The 10408-nt window shown below is 41.2% G+C and overlaps 1 long non-coding RNA gene across 1 annotated transcript; it reads right to left on the bottom strand.

Annotated features, from left to right (window-relative positions):
• Nucleotides 1-5948: 5948 nt before the first annotated feature.
• Nucleotides 5949-9045, bottom strand: LOC119616998. The gene is made up of 4 exons (XR_005233133.1): nt 8870-9045; nt 8708-8763; nt 7542-7793; nt 5949-6330 (listed from the first exon to the last, which is right to left on the bottom strand). It is a non-coding gene; the product is annotated as an uncharacterized LOC119616998 (long non-coding RNA).
• Nucleotides 9046-10408: the final 1363 nt, after the last annotated feature.

A 10408-nucleotide genomic window follows, 5' to 3' on the forward strand; every position in this document is an offset into this window, starting at 1 on the left:
CTGACGTGGATCTGAAAAGCACCAGCTGACGATTTGGTGAAACAACAAACAGAACCGCCGGCGCCGAGGACTCGCCGCTTGACCGCGTTTCAGGGGAACCTCAGCGAGAACCTGTCCGCATCACAAATAACCTCATTCCAGTTTGAAAATCTGACATTTTAAAGCAGATTTCTGGATTATTTTCATGATTTGTTGGGAGGCTGAAGGTAAAGTCGGGTTCTCGCTGAGCTGCAGCCGTTGGAGACGTTTGTCTCCAAAATGTCTCGAAACGTCCCCGGGGGTCCTCCGTTTCTGGAAGTTTGAACCTCGAGTTCTCCGCTTCTCATTGATCCCGACGGCGTTCTGTCGGGCCGAGGTCCCACACCAAACCCGCTCATCCACGTCTTTATGGACCTTGCTTTGTACCCTGGTGTCCTCGCGGGCGTCTCAAACCCGTCTCACTTTAGTTTTTGTAATTCGAGAGCATCAGAGGTGTATTTACGGAGCTGTTCATCTGAGCTTTAAAAACCACCAATGAACAACTGTTTTTGTTTCTAAAATCCACTCCGGGAGATGAAATCATAAACGTGAGAATGGCTGCCAAGGTGGCAACGAAATAATGTGCACGGCCAACACTGCAGCAGTGCACGTCGTGAACGCAAAAACCAGGCGCGGCGTAAAAAAAAAAAACGAACGTAGCCTCGTGCCTCGCCTGTTTGAGAAACTGGCTAAAACTTCAGATTATTTTTTTTAAATTGGGGTTGTGTGAAGTGCATTTGAGTGGTCAGTATCTTACCTGCAGTAGACACAATCAGAAAGTCTTGCTAACAGCTACTTAAAACAGAACCGTTTAAAATTCAGATTTAGACCTTTTAAAACAATTCAAAACGCAGAAACTTTACAGCAGTTCAGGCATTAATGAAACTTTTTACACTTTTGTATGGAAGCTAAGAAAACTGAGTCTGTAAATATTAACTTTCTCTACATTATATGCTAACTGTCCTGTTAGGACCAGATGACTAAAACAATTTCTACGGGAACCTGGATGTCCAGGCGGGTAAAACTAAAAATGTGTTTTCTCAGACGCTTTCAGGACAGAACAGATGAGAGATTTGAGGGACGTCAGCAGCAGTTAGGAGATAAAATGTGGCAAAAAAAACCTTCAGGTTGACTGAGTTCATGTCAGCTGTTGTCCACGCTCAGCAAGACGTCCTGCTTGGAAATCTCGAATGCAGTTTCTAAGTATTGAGCGAAGCTTTAAACTCAGATTTGCTGCGGATTCCTGAGATTTTTTTAAAAACAGGATTAAAATATTAAAGGAAACTTGTGCAAAGAGACGTAAATCTAACTGAGGTTCGTGTTTTGGTGTCGTTTTCCACCAGCAGAACAAAGCTGCCATATTCATATATATATTTCAGGCATCGTTTAACCGTTGCGGAGCGAAGGCGCCGCGCCGCTCGTCCCAGGAATGAGTGTGGGATCGGGACACGCTGTTCCTGCCGGCTGCTTGGTTTGCGTCCAAACCTGCACAAAAGTCAGCCGGCGGGCTTCCAGGCCGTTTAGATTGTGACACAGACTGCATGCGGTCGGTCACGTGACAAGACAACATTTTACAGGTTGGGTCACACCTGTCGGAGGGTAACCGTTACATTCAGCTCTTTGTTTCCTCTTATCAGATGGAAAACATCTCTTATCTGAAGCCACCAATTGGTCCTTTTAAGAAGTGAGACAAAACTTTAAAAAACTAAAGGCTTTAAACTGTCTCATTTGGCTTTTAGCTCTAATATTTAAATATAATTAGAGTTTTAATTCAGTTTTAAATGGTAAGATTCTGATTTAAGCAGTGAATTTGCACAGCAGGCAGGAAAATACAAAGGATTGTCTTTCAGGAGTTTCTAGGTTCACCCTCAGTGCGTTTACCTGCGCAGGCACATTCCTTACTGCCAGTTGGCCAATTAAGGACTTCCTGTTCCTCCTTTTCCTCAGGTGGGAAAGTACAGCTGTTGGATCAGGCAGATAAGAGGTTCATTTCCATATTTTCTAAGGAGAGCAATAAAAAAGTGAAAACTTTTATCGCAGCGGTTCAATCATTGACGTTAAAACCGAATAAAACAAATCAGCCGGAAATCCTGAATGAATTTAAAAGTCAACAACAAATAAAAGTGGGCGTTGAGCAGTTATTGCTTCTTCACAGTGGATTTATTCTGCGCGGTGTAATTAGGGTCACGTTTTTTCGTCTCCGCGCTTTAAAATAAAAGTCCTGTGATTCCTGAGCTGCAGGGCGCTGAAACATCTGCATTTACACCCCGACAGATGCATCATTAAACATAATTATTACACAAACATATGAAAGATTTATGCATTAGAAAAAAAACATGCAAACATTCTGTTCAACACACAGGAGCAATTTTATGAAGCTTAAAAGGATGTTATTTCCTTCTGTTTAGTTTTATTTTATTAAATACAGCAGCTCAGAGTTTTAAATTATTCTCCTTTGTTCTTCTTTGTGTTGTTCCCTGAGATAAATTGGTGCAATATAAATATAAATATATAATTCTTTCTTATCTCTTATGTAGGATTATCTCCACAAACAGTCATGTTTTCATAACATCAGTAAATATTCTGAGCAAAAGTTTGACAAAACACAATATTGATAATCTTCACAGTTTAGTTTAGATAAATCTTTGGCTTTCATATAATCCTCCCAGTCATTAAAATGGAGAATTAAAGGAAAAATACAAATAATATAGGTCCCGTAGGTTCTGCCTTTTGCAAGAAAGGCATACATTTTTTCCAAAATGTAGATTTTTAGGAACTCTGTTTATGGTTTAGAAAAGAAACATTGATGAATTCCCATTAAAACCAAAAATAACCCCAAAAAAGCAATGGAGCCATTTTTACAGATTTTTCTGTTTTTGTCTCGTTTAAACTTTAATGCAGAAATGTTTAATAACAAGATGAATTTGTAAAAGGCTTCAAATATAAATCAAAAACTACAATTGTTAACCAAGTTCAGCTTATTTTCTCTGTTTTTATATGTTGTTAATGTGTGCGTGCTCGCCACCTAGTGGAGCGGCATGGCTAGTTCAGTGTTTAAGTTTGTGTTTATGCAGAAAGAAAATAGAAAAATATGCATAAACCTGTCCTTTAATGCTTGGAAAAATGAACTAATGAATAAACTGTTTGTGTTGCTGTTGTTGCCTAAAAGGGTCAAATTTGTTTTATTTTCAGAGGCGATGTGAAACACTGACGGCGGCGCTTTGGGCTCAGGTAGCTGTCGGGTTTATGGTGCTGGAGGTCGTTGCTGATGGAGCTCTTATCTTAATTTGTTTAAGGAAGAACGCAGCCAAGCCCTTCACTCGTTGAAGTATGATGTTTAATAACACTTTGCTCTGGCACAAGGAGAGCCTTGCAGTTATGACAGGAAATTGATGCCATGAACCTCGAGAACAAGTGGTCATATCCTGAACAAGATTTCTCTGAATGATTCTTTATTGGGGTTATAAAAAATAGCTTTAATTTGTGCTGGGACAGAAACAAAATGCATATATAGAAAGCAGCTGGGTAACCAGAACCAGGACCTGGTCCATCAAACTCCAACAGCACCAAAACACCCAGAGAGATCCCTGACGCTCAGTTTGTGACCCATTTAATGTCCTCAAACTGAACTGTGGCAAAGTTCCCTCTCTGATAATAATCTAATACGGACAGAGAAATAAAGGTTTCACTTTTGCACCAGAAAAAAAAATCCAGTTCTCAGAAATGTAGAGAACTGTTGATGTAGAAGTTCCTCCTAAAGAAGAACGCTGAGGTCAACAAACCAAAGGTTCCAAGAAGTTCCACAATCCAGAGTTTAGGAATTAGGTGATGGTGCCTCTGCAATGGTTTGACCTAATCTGTACAGGTGGAACAAATAAACATAAAATATATAAACACAAACAATATTAATACAGGAGGTTAGCCTTAACTCACACAAACCAGTTGTAAAGGTATAAACCAACCGTAAAGATACAAACTAACTGAAGATCCATCCATCCGCTGTCTGTCTGTCCGTCTGTCTTCTTCCTCTTATTCAGGGTCGGGTCGCGGGGGCAGCAGCCTAAGCAGGGAGACCCAGACTTCCCTCTCCTCAGCCACTTGGGCCAGCTCCTCTGGTAAAGGAGTATGTAAAGGTACATACTAACCATAATGGTACAAACCAAGCATAAAGGTACAAACTAACCATAAAGGTACATACTAACCATAATGGTACAAACCAAGCATAAAGGTACAAACTAACCATAAAGGTACATACTAACCATAAAGGTACATACTAACAGTAAAGGTTCAAACCAACTGGTAAAGGTACTGTGTCTGAACATAAAAACAATAAAAACCTTTTTGGGATTCTTTTCACACCTTGGTTTCTTTGCTTGTTTGTTGTTTTCATCTCATCCACTTTAAGTTTCAAGGACGCTAACATTGTTAATAAAAAGCAACAACAAGCCATCAGGATTTGTGTTTGGCCTCCAGCCAGTGGTGGCTGTAAACACAATGAGGCTAAACTCCAGTTTGTAAATCATCCTGTGACTGTTTACAGGGTGACTGAATCTGTGAATGAGTGACACATAAAACCACAGGCAGCTGAGGAATGAATACAATGTCCTGGCTCTTTGTCAACTGCTATCAGTCTTTTTGTTTGGTTTATTTAAGACAGTGTACATTGATGAACATCAGACGAATGTAAATGTGATTTTCATGTTCTTACACAGATACTGTAAGTCAGTCCTAAAACAAAATACAAGTTTATAGCATGAAATAAATATGGGGCTAAAGACTGAAGTTAAATCCGGTACTGGAGCTGGTCAATTTTAACATTTGTACAGCAAGGGTAGATTTTTTTGGAATTACAATAGAAGAAGTTTTGTAGTTTAATCTGGAATGGATTTAGTGTTTTTACGGTTAAATAAAACACTTGTTTCAGAGGTTTTAAATCAGTCGTCACACCTCTGAATAACTCCTGCATTCATTATTTCAGCCTCTTCCCCTCCCTGAGTGACTGATCACACAGAAATCTGCCTCCAAGCTCCGAGTTAACGGTCCGCGGGATTCTTCTCCTCCAAATCAGAGATGACAGCGTTTATCGAAACCACAAAGTTTCACTATGACTTCTGTGTGAAAACTGAAGTATACGAAGTGGTTTCATTATGACTGTGCTTATAAATGAGTGGCAAACCGGGTGGTTTAACTTTTACCTTTACAGCTTGGCTCTTCGCCATTTATTAACATTTATTCCCGCGGCGGCAGATTAAAGCGCCAACCTGAGGAATTAAAGCTGCAGATAATAACTGAGGTTTGGTCGGGTCAGCTTATTCCTTTTCCTGTGGAATCAGGGGGGATTAAACCGGTTAAATTCTGCTTACAGAACCGCAGAGGTTTACAGTAAAAGTTTACTGGATGCAAACACGTAACAACTCTGCTAAATGAGGCGTGAACTCAAAGGTGTTGAACAAACAATGGACCGAACCAACGAGCATACGGGTCAAAAAAGTATTTTTATTTACAGGAACAGAAAAAAGCATCAAGAGAGGAGTCTGAAGGTTTGACAAGCAACAGTTTTTAACACGTTTATGGGAGCAAATTATTACAATATTCATAATCTTTCATTTTATTTACTCAAAACCATTTTATCAGATCACATATTTAGCAAAATAAGAAAGAAACAGACTTTATATTTTCATAAAAAATGTGCTGAAACCCTTGAAACAATAAATTGAATTAATAGGTTTGGTTTTCCAAAATGTAAAAAATTAAATATTTACTGCATATATTTGAGCTGTTATTAAAAATAATGAAGAGTTAGAAAACGTGGGGTTGAAATAAAGTTAAAAAACTTTAATTTCTTGTTTAAACTGAAGCAAAAATAAATTGGTAGCATGAACTTTTCTGCGAATAAATTCAGCTAAAATATATGTTGAAGTAGCTTAAATAATGACTTAATATTGACAGAACTTTAAAAAGTTAAATAATTAAATTGTAATTGGTTCAAAGTGGATAAGCTTTTAGAAATTAAATAAATTTATGATGTTTTTTTTAACTAAGATAATCTCAATATTTAGTAGATACTTGTTGGAGCTATGTAAAAAGAAAAAGATTCATGTTTGATTTATTTAAGCTGGGCAGGTGTTTGTAATCTTTACTTTTTTATAAAGGAGGAGGAGGAGAGAGGAAGATGTTCAGATTTTCACTGGGAGGGACCAAAATGGACAGGAGTCCATCAGAGGGACAGCTCAGGACACATGCCGTGGAGGGACAGTGGACATTTCAGACGAAGGACGAGACGAGATGGAGACAACATCGTTACCTCTTCAGCTGAAACAAAAGAAAAAAGTCAATTTGTTCAAACATGATGATTCAGATCTGACCCCGAGGGGGAAATCCTGACATCTGACGTCTCCGCTCACTTTGGTTTTCAAGTTTGTTTCTAAATATAAACCTGTGACCTTTGACCTTCCCAACAAAGAGAGGTTGGGTGATATCAGTGCTGGTAAAACTTCTTCCTTCCTTCCATCCGACTAGCAGACGATGAAAATAAGTAGAGGAAATTTCCCCTCCTGGCACGTGTTTCCACTTCAGAAACTAAAACCGGTGGTCGTTCCTTTTCTGTTTGTTATGGAGCAGAAATAAAAACGAGATCCTGATTCATCCTCATCATCACACACAGCCATGTGAGGAACACTGAAAACAAAGAGAGGGTCTCTCCCCCTCTTTCTGCTCGCCTCATGTCCAGTCACGTCTCCTCCCCGACCGTGGCTTTGAAACTGAACGACCGCTTTCCATTTTTAGCTCCTAACCGATTTATTTCCCTAAAACTTAGCCTCATAATCTCAAAATGTAAACCTAAACCAGCTTTAAACGAGGAGAAATGAGGGAAAAGTCTGTTAAGCCGATGTTCCTGCACACAGAGTGATGGGAGTCTGGGTCAGAGCAACCTGAGAGGAATCTCTAAAGAAAACAGCATCGTGATCTGAAAACGAGCCGCATGTGCTACGCGCTGAACGAGCGTGCACGTACAGTAACAGTTCATAGATGGTCTGAAGACTCAGGTTAAAAACATCTAAAAAATGTGGGGGGGAAGTCCATGTTTCCCTCTGTGGAGCATCTCCTCCTCTTCTCCCATCAGTCTGTAAACATCTGGACCTGAGAAGAGCAGCTGCTGGAGGTTGTCCTATTCTGTCTGTCTGTAAACCTGGAGATGCTTTCCAGAGGCACTAATGCACCCCCATACCATCAGAGAGGCAGGCTTTGATGGTTTGGACCCGTCTGACCTCAGAACAGTTCTCCTCTTTGCCTCAGTCCGTTTGAAATGAGCTTTGGTCCAGAGAAGAATTTGTGTTTTGTTTGTTTTTTTACATTTTACTCAACGCCATAACTTCTTTTGGAACTGGGGTTAAAGATTATATTTTAATCAATTCTTTGTGCTTGACCTCCATCTTGTGTAAGTCTAGTTTCCAAATGTCACAGCAGTAAATGCTTATTCAGTTTGTCTTGTTAATTTACATGGTTTCCCCTCTTTTACTCACCCGATTTAAGTATCTTCTTTTTTTTTTATTGGAGCTGGTGTGATGTTTTAGAAAAGCAGCCCAGTGGACTCCTCTTCCTCCAGGCTGTGCTGCTTCATCCCTCCATCTGTCATCTTAGCTCAGATCAGCAGGAGCCTAATTACCATGGGAGCTTCTGTCTGGGCCTCCCACACAGGACGCTGATGGAGACTGGGCATGTCCAGGCATGTCCTCTGGTGGTCCACGGGACGAGTCTCACTGTCACTCTCAGGACTGCATAAAAAAGTGTCAAAATGCACCAATGATGTTGCTTTTTTCTTGAATGTCTCTTGCACGCTGAATGAGATATGAGATATTTTCTTATCTTGATGCTAAAATGTACTTTAATCCTGACATAAAGATGTGAGAAAAAACGCTGTGATTGTCACATCTGTGGTGCAGAAAAGGACCCAAAAGGAGATCAGTCCAGAGAAGAAACATCTCACTCACATCGTGGTTCTGGTTTCATGTAACAGAACCAGAACCACGGCTACAAGGTAAATAAAAAAGATCGGTGCTGGTTGTTTTTTACACTGAATGAGTGAAGTCTGGATGAAAAGCAGGCGTGATGATGAACTAAGCAGGACCGGGTCCGCTAGGCGAGCAGAAATATAATATAATATATATAACAGATTGACTGCACCTAAAAGTTGCTAAACGATGTCAGCACCCAATATGTACAGCTGGTATGCATGCACTCTGTAGGAAAGAGGAATAATGTTGTAGAGAGACACCCTAAATGAGCCTTTTTCTGTTGATTCTTTTTTATTTATTTTATTTACCATCACAATTCCAACCCTGCTCTCATATCCAGGCTCGGGATAAATAGTGACCCAAACAGGAAACTTTTAGACTAAAAGAATGTACGAATGTACCATATATAGCCTCTGATCTGAGAATAAGTTGCTAGAGAAGTCTTTGTAAAGTCGACAACATCATCTGCTGGGTATTTTAGTCCCCGACGCACCGGACCATCTCGCTACGATGTAAAAGAAAAAAATCAACCAGAAAGTGGGACTTTTTGTGCAAGTATGCTCCATTTTCCTCCCACAGCGTAAAAACAGGCATGAGGTTAATTAGGTATTCTAAACTGATAGTTTGTCTGTGGCGTGGTCCTGTGATGGACTGCCAGCATGTCCAGGGTGTACCTCGCCTCCCGCCTGTCGGCTGCTGCCGGATCCAGCTCCGCCCCCCGCCGGTGACCCTGAACAGAACCAGAGTGCGTTACGGGAAATGATTGAGTGGAAAAAGTGTCCATTTAAGGGCTGAAGCAGATCGAGGAAGAACAAAATGAAAATCTTTGCACTCACTTTAGAATCATCCAAAAACACGACAAACCGTCTACGATAACACTGCTCCCAGATTTCCCGTTAAATGTGTTTTATGTGAACAATAACCTGGATGTTGGAGAGATTTTTCCGAGCTGCCACTCATATCTCCTCTCGTCTTTTCTCTGCTGCCCGAAGCTGAACACGTTGCTGTTTCAGGGCTGCTGCCTGCGATTCTGCTGACTCTGAAATTCCATCGAGCAGAAGCCTAAAGTGGCTGAGATGTGACAGGCCACCGGGGAGCGCGAGCGAGCGTGCACGTGTGCGCCCGTGAATAAATCAGTGGAAGAGCCGATTCTGAAAACGTCTGAGAACATCACATGTCGTCAGCGGGCTCATCGATCTGCTGCGTGTGCAGATGGAGAGCAGGTTTTTGATGCTTACACGATGATTGATGTGCAGAAGAGTGAGAAGAGTGGTCCACGGTCTCAATTTCCCATCCATCCTGCTGCCTATCTCCGCTCTGAAGCCGTGTAATTAGTAAGGCTTCCAAGGAATTAACATATTTCCTCCCGGACCGTCTGCATGGACGCCTTTGCTGAAAACCGTGTTGATTTGTTTTTCCTAAAGGTGTCTCTCTGCTGGGAGACTAGTTGGTGAAAAAAGTCCCAGAGAGAGACCTCTAGACTGCGTCTTTTTGGAAAATTACGGCATAGTTTGTTGTGCACGGCTTGCAAAACTGCATTCTTGGCCATGCACATTATTTTGTTGTCCACCTTTGCAGCCGCCCCACATTTATGGTTTATTCTGATGGAGTACACTTTAGAAATGAAGACAGATTTGGATTTTCTTTACCCGCTGGTGCCTTTCTGCAGAGGTCCTTGTGTGAGAAATGGAGTTTCTTTATTTATAAACTATCATCAGTGGGATTTTTAGACATTTTTTTGGACGTTTTCTATAAAAGCGTCCATGCAGGTGTCAAAATACAAGAGATGTGTTGGAAATGTCAAAATTCAGATGAGTTAGAGAAGCCCTCATTGACTCTCTGATTATTCCAAGAGAAAAGCTGTCGCCCAGATTTGTTGAACATGTCTAAACCTCAGGCGTCTCGTGAAAAAAACCCGGTGAAGAGACGTTCAGGAGACTCCCTGATGAATGCAGCCTGCCAGCTGCTCGAGATGCCACCTTCAGGGAAGATGTTTGCTGGCAGTCGCTGCAGAAACGTGTTAATGACTTCCTGCTGCTGAGTTCTCTTTCTGTGAAATGGTCAGAGCTGCTGCGTGAAGCATTTAACCTCCTGACCTGCGGTGACTTCACAGCGTCTCCATCACCATCCTCATCCTCTGACCTCCATAACTCATGCTGTAACTTTAACGCTTTCAGCTTTCTGTCAAATCATTTTTCTTTTTTTCAGCCCACTCACTTCTTGCGTCATACTCTTCCTCATCCCTTTTTAGGGAAACGTCTCTGCTTGCAGCTGCTTCACGCGCCCGCTGCGTGTCCGTGCGGGTATGTATGCGCTGAAACGTGATCCTCCGGCTTTGGAGAACGCTTTTAAAACTCCCTCGTATGTCAGCGCAA

The sequence above is a fragment of the Kryptolebias marmoratus genome, linkage group LG4 (genome assembly GCF_001649575.2).
Source record: "Kryptolebias marmoratus isolate JLee-2015 linkage group LG4, ASM164957v2, whole genome shotgun sequence".
In the NCBI taxonomy this organism is placed as follows: domain Eukaryota; kingdom Metazoa; phylum Chordata; class Actinopteri; order Cyprinodontiformes; family Rivulidae; genus Kryptolebias; species Kryptolebias marmoratus.